We start from the raw sequence: 12,563 nt of genomic DNA, 5'->3' as shown, positions 1-12,563 counted from the left end.
TGAAAAATTGTTAAAGCTATGTTAAAAATCCAAATCACATCACATCACAACACACTAATTAGGATGTCTCATGCCACTACACAGGATATCTCATTACAGAATATGTCTAATACAACTACGGAGGATGTCTCATACCATACCACAGGTTATCTCATATCACTACACAATATATCTCATATTACACTACACAAGAAGTCTCAGTGAGTTGTTTATTTCCAAAGACCTGGTTGATTTTCAGCTGCAGGGTCATGTGACAATTGGCTATCAACATGGCCAGGCTATGTATGCTTGAAGGCAACTTTTTTTCTTCAAATTTGTATGTTATAAAAACTGATTAATTTGGATGATTTTCAGTTCCTTAATTATGTACACTAATTAGTTTGTCAATTTGGTGTAGTAATAATCTTGTTTGGTGAACAGGTGTTTTTTCCCTATTTATTGAGCAAGCTTCATTGGGTTGTTTGCCCTGGATTGAATGACAGTTTTACAGTGTATCAAAGACCATTAAATCTTCTGTCCAAATTAGATTAAGAATTATCAGCCCTTTTCAGTGCATGATAGGCTATATACATGGCAGTCAGTAAATTTGGTGGAGCAAAAAACCCAAGAAAAATGTATTGTGGAACTTTTTGCTGGTAGCTTATATTGTAGGGCTTTCTGGTAGTTTATGTTGTTGAACTTGCTGGTAGTAGCTTATATTGTAGGACTTTTCTTGATAGTTTATATTGTAGGACTTTCAAGTAGCTTATATTATCGGATCATTGCTAGTATGTTATATTATGGGACTTTTTATGGTAGCTTATGTTAGTTTATATTGTAGGGCTTTTGGTGGTAGCTTATATTGTTGACTTTGCTGGTTGCTTACATTGTAGGATTTGCTAATAGATTATATTGCAGGACTTGCTAATAGCTTATTTATAGGACTTTTGCTAGTACATGTACTAGTAGCTTATATTTTAGGGCTTTGGCTGATCCATGTAGCTTATATTGTACAACTCACTGCTAGCATATATTGCAGGACTTGCTGGTTGCTTATATTGTAGGATGATTGCTGGTAGGTTATATTATGGGACTTTTTCTGGTAGCTTATATTATTGGACTTGCTGACAGTTTATATTGTAGGACTTTTTGTGGGAGCTTATATATTGTAGGATTGCTAATAGCTTATATTGTAGGTCTAGCTTATATTGTAGGACCTTTGCTAGTAGCTTATATTGTGGGACTTTTGATGACCCATGTAGCTTATATTGTTGGACTTTCTGCTAGCTTATATTATAGGACTTTATGGTAGCTTACATTGTAGAACTTTTGCTAGTAACTTTTATTGTGCAACTTTTGCGGGTAGCTTATATTGTGGGACTTTTAATGGTAGCTTATATTGTGGGACTTTTAATGGTAGCTTATATTGTAGGACTTTTGCTGGTAGCTTATATTGTAGGACTTCTGCAGGTAGTTTATATTTTGGGACTATACAGATAGTTTATATTGTGGGACTTTGCTGGTAGCTTATATTTGCTATTGTAAATAGGGACAGTTTCTTTTCTTCTTTGGGGTAAAATCCATTTTGATGTGCTTATTATCATTATTGAAGGTTTTTGTTTCAACATTTGAGTTAATTTGGGAATTTACAAAGCATGTACTAATGTTTTATTTTCCCTCAGTGTTATCTGACTAAAAATAATAAAAGCAGGTAAGGAAGAATTATCAGAGTTTTAATTATGTATTTGGTAACCTTAAAAAAGAGGGGAGGGCTTAAAATTACCTTTTATTTCTGTCAACATTTAGTTTGACCAAAGATCCTAAAGATTTTCTATTTTCATCAACATTTTGCATTGGAACCTGTACTGATGTTGTCTTTAGTATTTGCTGTAGCTGTGGAGCAAGTGTATGTATGTAGAAAACTCCTAGACAATTAACAGCCAGGGTGTATAAATCTGCATAATTAATGACAGCTCCCATTCTTAGTTGTCAGTCAAATGTATATAGGATGTGGGTTGAAACTGTCAGTGTCTGGTATAATTAATTTTGACTAGCTGTGTAAAACTTCAAGTTGGCTTGTATAGTTATGCTATAAATAGTGCAGCTATAATACTCCAGTAGCATGATACTATTATAGAACTCCAGTAGCATGATACTATTATGGAACTCCAGTAGCATGATACTATTATAGAACTCCAGTAGCATGATACTATTATAGAACTCCAGTAGCATGATACTATTATAGAACTCCAGTAGCATGGTACTGTTATAGAACTCCAGTAGCATGGTACTATTATAGAACTCCAGTAGCATGATACTATTATAGAACTCCAATAGCATGATACTATCATAGAACTCCAGTAGCATGATACTATTATAGAACTCCAATAGCATGATACTATTATAGAACTCCAGTAGCATGATACTATTATAGAACTCCAATAGCTTGATACTATTATAGAACTCCAGTAGCATGATACTATTATAGAACTCCAATAGCATGATACTATTATAGAACTCCAGTAGCATGGTACTATTATAGAACTCCAATAGCATGATACTATTATAGAACTCCAGTAGCATGATACTATTATAGAACTCCAATAGCATGATACTATTATAGAACTCCAGTAGCATGATACTATTATAGAACTCCAGTGGCATGATACTATTATAGAACTCCAATAGCATGATACTATTATAGAACTCCAGTAGCATGGTACTGTTATAGAACTCCAGTAGCATGGTACTATTATAGAACTCCAGTGGCATGATACTATTATAGAACTCCAATAGCATGATACTATTATAGAACTCCAGTAGCATGGTACAGGTAGTATTGTAAAACTCCAGTAGCATGGTCCATTTATATAACTTCAGTAGTATAATCCCATAATAAAATTCCAGTACCATATACAACTCCAGTACCATAGGCCCATTATATAACTCCAGTACCAAAGTTCTATTATATACCTGCAGTACCATGGTCCTGATATATAACTCCAGTACCACCATATACCCATCACATTATATAATTCCAGTTACATAGTCATTATTTATAACTCCCATAACATGATCTTATATAACTCGAGAGCAGGAAATTGGTCATATTAATTGTTTAAATTTATTATTTCAATGACAATAAAACACTATCAAGTTACAACAACATTTGAACTTGTCATGCTTTAACACATTAACCCCTAGTGATGACTTTACAGGGCAGGAGGTAGTAGCCTACTGTCGAGCTCTGTAGCGTCATGGTCATGTATGATACACTAAAGTGGGTGGTATTATAGAAAGATAGATGAAGCTTTACAATGATACCAAATAATCTGGAATATCTAGTTGCACTACAAAATACAGATAGAAAAACCGCATTTTTTGGACCTGACTTCTTTTTAACCCAAAATTCACCCATGGTCGGAATTTGATTTTGTGTCCGGATTTTAGACTTTTTGGTCTCAGATCTAAGGCAAACCGGTATGAACTGCAAACAGACAGATGAGCCTTTGCAAAAGGTAGGATAAGATGGGCATTTGGAATAAAGAGTGGTCTCCATACAAAAATAATGGCTCCGTTTAGCAACAACAACAAAAATCACAAAAAAGCCTCCAACTTTTACCCTTCTGCTCATGTGCAAGTCAAATAGCCAATGAAAAATGATGTTTCTAACACAACTAGGCAGTATGTTATTGATAGATGACCGGGGATTTGGTGTTTTCGAGTCTATTCAGAAATAGCTTTCAAAATTTGTTTCTTACTTGATTTTCAGGCGAAAGTGTCAAAAAGCTCCAGGGGTTAATGTGATAACAAGTGACCCTTACTTGCACTAAAGAAAATGTATCAACTGTTAAAATGGTGTGTCATGGAAATATAAAGTCCAATATTTTGGACACCTTTGCACAAGAAATAGCCTTTGCTCCTTTGTTGATAAGCATGGAAATCAGTTGTTACAGGATGCTGGATATTGGTTGAAAATGAGGGAACGACTGCATCTGCTTTAGATATAAATGTCACAAGATTGACCAAAGTCTGATTTAAGTTGGAGTTTGTATAATATTTCTCCCTTGATAGTTCCAGGATATCATTGTAATAAATTTGTCAAAAAGTAAGAGGTGGTCTAATTGTACGATAGAGTTATCTTCAGTAAATATTTGCCACCATTTTTTGATTGTATAGAGTAGGTTGTATCAGTCGAAATATATTGCAGTATCTGGGAAATGAAGATTGTGCTGTGTAAGCAGTATGCATTGTAGGTATGAATGATCTACATATAATACATGCACAATGCAGAATGTGCATGCACAGCATAATCCATTTTCCAGGTGACCTTAGGCTTTATTGAAATGTTTCACTTGGATATTTAGTATTGTCAAATCACTTGGCGTGACTTGTAATGATTACAATAATAAATTACAAATGATGCACATATAAAATGTGTAAATAAAGTCCCCTCAAGTATAGATGAAGACACAAAAGTGAGAAACCATGAAACAGTTGTCTTAACACGTGCAATCAGTTACATGTGGAAGACGTTTTTTCAGAAAGCAACTTTTTGACATGAATTCTATAGCCAACTACTCTATTATGCAGATCACAGATGAGTGATCTCAGCCCACTTGGCAGTGTTTTCCCAAGGACTTTCAAATTGGGGGTCCTATGGTTCATAATCTTTTGTAAATTGTGATTGAAAGGCAGTTTTGGGAGTCTATGGGAGGGTCATTTGGTAAGTACATGTCTATATGAAATTTCAAGGAAAAAGTAAAAATACTTATTGTGTTTGTTTGTACATTAGTCATTAGCAGAACTGCAGCCTGGCATTTGCCTTTGGCAAAATGTTTGCAGCAATGCCAATTATTGACGTATTCCATTTGCAGCAGTGCAGTTATGTCATAAAGTTTCCATCTTACTTTTAAAGCTATTTTCTCCTGCAGTGTTGATGTTTTTGACATCTCTTTTGAAGTGTCACAGCAAAGGAAGTTGTTTCAGACTCATGACATTAGAGTTTAGATCAGTGCTTAAAGAAAATCATTTGCATAAACAGATACAGGGCTGGTGACTTAAAAAAATTCCTGACTCAAATTCTACAAGCCCAGACTCTGATTCCATCCATGTTTCCAAAAGGGACATAATTTTATTACGAAAAGAAATAAACAAAATCATATTAAATTGACTCGTGTGTTCAACTGACATCGATAGTGGCCTTCTTGTAAAGTTTATTATCACTGCTCTTAAACAGAAAGTAATGTTGATGTGGGTTTTTCACCAGACGTTTTATCATATGTTTGCATTTTCCAGACATTTCTAATACTTATCATATGGTCGGTCCTAAATGAAAATAGTGCCGATTTGACCATCATGGCCATTTTGAATTCCTGTTATTGTGAGTACTCCAAGAAGGTCATATCAACACATCGACACTGACTTTTCACCAAATGACTTCTTACGGTATCTAGTTGGTCCTAAATGAAAATTGTGATGATCTTATATCCAGTATGGCAACCATTGGGGTTTTAACCAACCAGTATTTTATGACATCTAGTTTCTCATAAAAATCTTGTTAGTACTACTCAGACGGGGCCCAGAGTGGCCGAATGGTCTAAAGCGCTCTCCGTTACAGATCGCTGCCATCTCACCTCTGTCTATGTGGGTTCGAGTCTCGGATTCGGCCAATGTGGGTATGTGAGAAAGCTTGCCAGTAGCTTCTCGTGGGTTGGTGGTTCTTTCAGGGGTTTACCCGGGTTCTTCCTCCACCATTAATACTGGCCGCCATGTATAGTCTATCGTGTACTGAAAAATGGCGTTAAACCCTACAACAACTACTACTACTCAGATATGGATGGCTGACCTGTCAACCCTTAAAATTTTACTGTATTATGGAAGTGACCCTTAAATTACAGACTTAAGAATAATAGCACAAATTATGAAAATATGATTTGGATACTGGCTTGTTTGTGTATAATTTGTTCTGGTTTCATATCAGATTTATTAGGATTGGTCAGGAAACCAGATGCTTTACCTGAGTACTTCAGATGCTTTAGACTGCACACACTTTGTGCTAAAAAATGACTGCATGGTCAAGCTGTTGCTTATTATTTTTAAAAATGGCATCCAACAAGTGACAGGTCAGGATGAAAGTGACAGTAAACCTCTTTAGAAGTTATAATAGGGCAAAAGAACAAAAGGAATGTTCAGGTTCTTGGTGAAAAGGCAGGAATGGAAATAGTGATATATAGTGGACATCATTTGTTGTTCTGAGTATGTCACATGGCAGGAAAGATGATTGCCATCACAATGGCCCATGTGAAATTTAATTTTTTTATGTAGATTATGTCAAGGTGACAGTATTCAAGAAGCCATTGAACTCCATAGGGTTTGGAACTGCTGTTTGTGAAATTGTACTTGAGGAAGTTACAGTTCAACTATACTTTACAAACTTTAGAGTTGAACACAATGTTTACCATCGCTGCATCAGTCTTGAATCACACTTTTGGTCTTTAATATGCATATTTTCCAGCTTGACAATAGCAGTACAGTAAAACCTTGGATTGCGAGTATCGTGGTCTATGAGTGTTTTGCAAGACGAGCAAAAATTGTTAATAATTTTAACTTGATAAACAAGCATTGTTTTGCAATATGAGTGTACGTATACGCTTTGTCTGCCGAGCGTCACGTGATCACAACTGAGCCGATGGTACTTCTCTCTCTTGCTGCGGGATTGTGGGTAATCATCTCCCATGCTTGGTCGCAGTCAACGTGCCTCACTCGTATAGTCAACATCTGTGCGAGTGTATACTGTTTACTAGTGTTGTCACCACGTATGTGTGCGTAAAGCATTTTTTTATTTTGTGTCCAAGTGTAGTGACTGTTCTTTAGTAACTGTACTGCAACAATGGTCACTATGAAGAAAAAGGTTGAAAAGGAAGGCGGTAAGAAGATGGAGATGATTATGGTGGAAGTTAAGAAGGAAATAATCGAGAAGCACAAACGAGGTATGCGAGTGGCCGACATCGCAGGATTTTATAACAAGTCTGTGTCGACGATTTGCATAGTATTAAAGAAGAAAGAAGAAATAAGGGGGCTGGATGCAGCAAAAGGAGTCACGAGAGTATCAAAGCAACGGCCACATGTTCTGGAAGATGTAGAAATTTTTTTTTTTTTTAATTATTACCCCATAATAGGTTGACCAATGGGTCCGGGAACCATCCCAAGGTCACCTTACAATCAAACATTTCTGGTTATCAGATAATCTAGGGATAATAAATATAATCTACAGAGAAAGAAAAAACACACATGCATATGCACATGCATATGGCACACAATATAGGTGACATGGACTTTGTGATATTATAGTATTTTGTTCCTGTTTACCATCAAGTCAGAGACAAGTTACATGTTCATTATTGAGGTCCATTTTTGAAGAAATTGGTCCTCTTTTTTATTTACCTTAGCAGTGTATTTTTCAATGTTCTTAATGCATTGCAACTGTTTGCTTAAAAGCAAAAATAGAAGGATTTTTCATATTGAATCTGCAAGTATAAATATAATATTTTGCCAAAAAAGCAGGAAATTACCCAAACTGTCCAGTTGTTCACTTCCTAAGAATGTTTCTTTTTTGGACAGATGTACAATATTTGTGCAGAAAGGTGCAAAAACTTCAATAAAACGGTACCAAAACTGTGAAGTAATACTGCAGTCATAAAAGAGATGCTCAATACTTTCATTTTCACTCTTACAGAAAGTACATTTGTTGTCATCTAATATGTTAATTCTTTTAAGAAAATCATTTTATTCTATGGATTAATTTAAAGTTAAAAGAGATCAACTTAGTATCCTCGGTACAGCATGGCTATAAATCTCAGACCACTCCTCACTACTTATATTTTTATTAAATACTTACATCCAAGTTTCTTGCTTTGCATTGTGTTGCCTTTTAGCTTCCTGCAAAAGATCTTTGTAAACAAACTTGAGTGAATCTTGTTTTCGCAAGTTCATTATTTTATTCTCCTGCTTATCAAAATTATTATGTCCTAAATGTTTTTTTATGGCATTTTTCTATGCTTTTGGAATTTTGGATATTAAGGAGAAGTATTTCAAGAAATCATCGCTTCTAGTTTTTTGTTTTATTATTTCAAAAGGTATTAAATTACCATGATCATCTGCTAGATCATTCAAAATTTCAAAACCAGCTTCTGTCCAGGATTTGTATTGATAGATCATTTGTGGGGGGGGGGACAAAATTTAAAATACTCATGGATAGATACTCATTAGGACTTTGCAGTTCTTCTTTCCAATTAGATACTGCCAAATTTACATCTCTCCAAAAACTGTTTTTAATGAACTTACTAAATTCTTCTAATTTCCTTCTCCCTAAATTCCAAATATCCTTTTTATTTCTGAGTATAATTGTATTGACTAAGTTCTGCCATGTTCCATTTTCCTTTTCCAGCAAACTTTTAACCCATCTAATCTTAATATACCTAATGAATGAAAATATGTGTATCATATTTAGTCCTCCCTTGTTTTCAGGGGAAACTAGTATATCACGTTTTATTCTCTCTACTTTTCCACCCCATACAAATTTAAATAACGTGTGATTTAGTTCTGCTTCAGCTTTTGCTAATGGGTAAGGAAGTGCTGAAAAAAGATGTATGAATATGGGCAGAACAAGAGTTTTTACAATTACTTTACCAACTATTGACAGATGTATTTGACTCCAGCTTGCCAGTATTCGTTTTGCTTTTGTTAGTTTCTTCATATAATTAATTTCCATCTGTTGTAAATCTGGAGAAAATTCTATGCCAACGAGTGTAAAGTTAGAAGAGGACCAAATTAGGCCCATTTCGGGACATATTCTTTCATTAGAAAATTTCCTGTTTCCAATCCAAATAGCTTTTGTTTTTGTTATGTTACATTTAAGTCCAGATAATAGAAAAAACCTTGCAAGATATTCATAGTTGCTTCAAGAGAAAAGCGAGATCCATCAAGAAGAATAAAAGTGTCATCGGCATACTGACCCAATTTATATACACTGGCATCAAAGATTACTCCCCGTACATCCACATTTTGCTATAGCTAAAATCTCAACCCCAGTGATAAACAAATAAGGTGCATGGGGATCTCCTTGACGACATCCTCTTTCAAGTCTAAAAAAAGATGACATATGGCCTTTATTTATAACACAACTATTAGAGTCATTACAAAACAGTTTAAACCACTTACAAATGGAATCACCAAAGTTAAAAGGTTGTATAGCTTCTTCCACAAAGATCCAGTTAATTGAGTCAAAGGCTTTTTCAAAGTCTATTAACAATAATAAACCATATCTGTTTTCATTCTCAAGTTGGTCCATGATATCATGTAATAGTCTGGTGTTTTCTCCAGTGAATCTACCCTTCATATATCTTTTTTGAGTATCAATGATTATTGATGGAAGAACCTTTTCAATCCTAGCTGCAATTGCTCTTGAAGCAATCTTATAGTCAATATTTAAAAGTGATATAGGTCTCCAGTTTTTTAAAATATCTTCTGTTTATTTCTTCCTTTGGTAGACATGTGATGACTCCTTGAGTCTGAAAATCTGAAAGTTTTCCTACAGTATATCCGTAATTTATTGATCTACATATAAATCCCCCCAGAGACTTCCAAAAGAATTTATAGAACTCTACAGTGAATCCATCCGAGCCAGGACTTTTTCTATTTTCCATCTGTTTTAGAGACAATCCAAATTCATTAATTGTAAGCAGACTCTCGTATGATTCTCTTTCCTCTTGACTAAGTTTAATATTGTGATTAAAAAATCTATTTCGAGTTTCTTGAGTAGCCTCGTCATCAAGCTGAGCAATTCTACTTTTGAACAATTCCATATAAAACTGTTTTTGAGCTTCTAAAATATCTATTTGGTCAGATATACTTGTCTCATCATCTAAAATAATTTCCTTTATTGTCTTTTTGACAGTTTCTTTTTTCAAGATTTAAAAAGTACTTTATGCTTTTTACCCCAAATTCATACCATCTAGCTTTAGATCTTAATATAACACCTATGTATTTTTCCCAAGATTCCTCTAATTCTGCTTTTTTTCTCTCGAAATTTTCCAGTTTCCCCATTTATGTTATTCGACAGTCCCCCCTGAATTTCTATTATTTCCTGCTCAATTTTCTTTAATTTTTCCTGTTTCTCTTTTGTTTTCCTAATAGAATAACATATAGTTTCAGGTCTTATTTTCATTTTCAAAATTTCAAAGAACATTTGGTCATTACAGGAAAGAGAAACAAGGAGAGGGTCATCTTTATTTCCCCCTACATAATATTCATTTACAGTGTCAGTTACACACTTTTTGACCAAATCAGTACACTCAATGTTCCTCAACAGTTGGACATTAAATTTCCAATATCCTTTTCCCCTTGGATAGTTGAAAATGCCACACTCAAAACAATAGCTGAATGATCAGTCTTATACCCTGGTAAGATACACGCATCAGCTGTATTCATATGAACGTCATCTGATACAAGAAAGTAATCTAATCTACTTTGTTTCAAGGGAGATTTTTGCCTCCATGTATACATCTTTAAGTCTTGGTTGGAATTTCGCCAGGGATCAGTTAATTCCAATTCGTTTTTCAGGTCTTGAATCGCTGCCCTAGACTGTTGGTGTTTGTCATGTAAAATATTATAAGTATCCAAATCTAAGTCTTGAACAGTATTCCAGTCTCCACACATTATAATTGATGAGTTCTCAAAAAATAAGATCTCCTTTAACTTTCTAAAAAAGCTAGGATTATCATCATTATAACCATACAAATTCATGAGGGTTATTGTGTTGCCATTAATTGTAATATCTAAAATAATAAATCTCCCTTGACTGTCACATCTTTCTCTATGAATTATAAATTCAAAAGTATTTCTAAAAAATATTGCAACCCCAGCACTCTTACTAGAGCAGTGGCTAAATATACATTTGTATCCCCATTCAGCTGCCCAATATATTTCATCGTTCTTTGTACTATGAGTTTCTTGCAAGCATATTATTGATACATTCTTTTGTTTTACTCAGTGGAAAATATCCCTTCGTTTTAAGACTGAACCTTGCAGGCCTCTAACATTAATAGATATAATTTTTGTTATTATCCATGAAAACAGCAGAAATTTTACACATGTTCTTGTACAGGAATGTATGAAGTAATTATCACCTTGAGTTTGTCATATGCATGGCTTTCACACTCACACTCACACGGACTAAAAACGTCCATAATAAAATCATCCATGGTGTTACAGTACATGCTGTAGATTTGGCTGCATTTAACATTGATACAGTATACGATGGACAACGAGTGAAGCAACTCCATTTGCGATAACTCATATGCACCTCTGACATAACTTTCCGGAGCTAAGACAGTTTTGTAAACCAAATGGCACAGATTAATAAGAATATAAATTACAAATTAATGAATGAAAGAAGGGGTAAAAGGGAAGAAAAAGAAAGTGTGAATGAGCGCATACATGGAAGTGGTGGGTGATTGAATGTATGAGCAAGAATGTGAGACTGAGAAATTTATCGTGGAAGAGTAATGTTGAAAAAGGTGAGTAGACGACTGAGTAAATGTGTATATGAGCGTATATGAGTGAAAGATGATTTATGAACTAGTGAGAGAATTTATTAGGGAGAGATATGACAGTGGACGAGCGAATAAACAAATATATTAATTAAGGACAAAACTGGTGAGGGAAAGAAGTGTCTTATAAACAAAATATTAAAACAAATTAGAGTAGAAAAAGGAGTATCAAAACGAAAGTTCACATACCTATTCGGTCAATTTCATAAGTTCACAGATGTACATATTACACTTATAATCTAATTTTCTCATCAATTTCATCATAGACGTAAAATTTTATCCTTTTTCCTGATTTGGTTTTACCATACACAGATCCATTAAAGTACCATGCATTGTCAATTTCTTGATGCCAGGATAATTTATTGATAAGTTCAGTATTCATCCTGGTCACATCTTCTACCAGTCTAATTCCTTTGTACTGTATAAAATCCTTCCGCTTCTTGATAATTGGAAGTTTACAATCCAGACTCCAAAATATGACAATCACTGGCCTTGGTTGCCTCTGTCGCCCTGGAATCCTATGCATAACCCATTCTGTCCCTGTTGTCCAAATTAATCTTTGTGACTTTCTTCACCAGTTTCGGAATTCTCCCTCTCAGACTTTCATTTTCCTCCTCCTCCAGCCCCAAAACTTTTATGTTCAGCTTCTTTGAATATTGTTCAATTTGGTTTGAAGCCGCACTTGCTTGCTTCGATCTCCTCTTAGAATCTTTCACGTCACTCCTCATTTTATCATTTTCCTTCTTTGCCGCTTGTAATTTTTCTCGCAGTTGGTGGTTTTCGAATTCCAGTGAATCCACCCTATCCATCAACTCTCCTGTCCTCTCCTTTGCTACCCTTTCACTTTCTACATCTATCTCCTTTCTCAGATCTTCTTCACATTCTCTAACAATTTCCTCACAATAGTTGAGACAATTTCTGTTAGGTCATCTTTTTTCAAAAAGTCTGCAATAGCAGATGTGAAATCTGTTT

At 34.7% G+C, this 12,563-nt stretch overlaps 1 protein-coding gene and 1 long non-coding RNA gene across 4 annotated transcripts in view; one reads left to right on the top strand and one right to left on the bottom strand.

Moving 5' to 3' along the window:
* The window catches only part of LOC149788497 (S-adenosylhomocysteine hydrolase-like protein 1), a 193,808-nt gene that overhangs the window by 23,665 nt on the left and 157,580 nt on the right, over window positions 1–12,563 (top strand). The gene's annotated exons all lie outside the window — the stretch shown is intronic.
* Window positions 1–12,563, bottom strand: part of LOC149788498 (uncharacterized) — a 67,869-nt gene that overhangs the window by 17,233 nt on the left and 38,073 nt on the right. The window lies entirely within an intron of this gene.

This window comes from Sinohyriopsis cumingii, chromosome 11 (genome assembly GCF_028554795.1).
Source record: "Sinohyriopsis cumingii isolate HCF-2022 chromosome 11, ASM2855479v2, whole genome shotgun sequence".
Taxonomy (NCBI): Eukaryota; Metazoa; Mollusca; class Bivalvia; order Unionida; family Unionidae; genus Sinohyriopsis; species Sinohyriopsis cumingii.
This window is presented reverse-complemented; position numbering and strand designations above follow the sequence as displayed.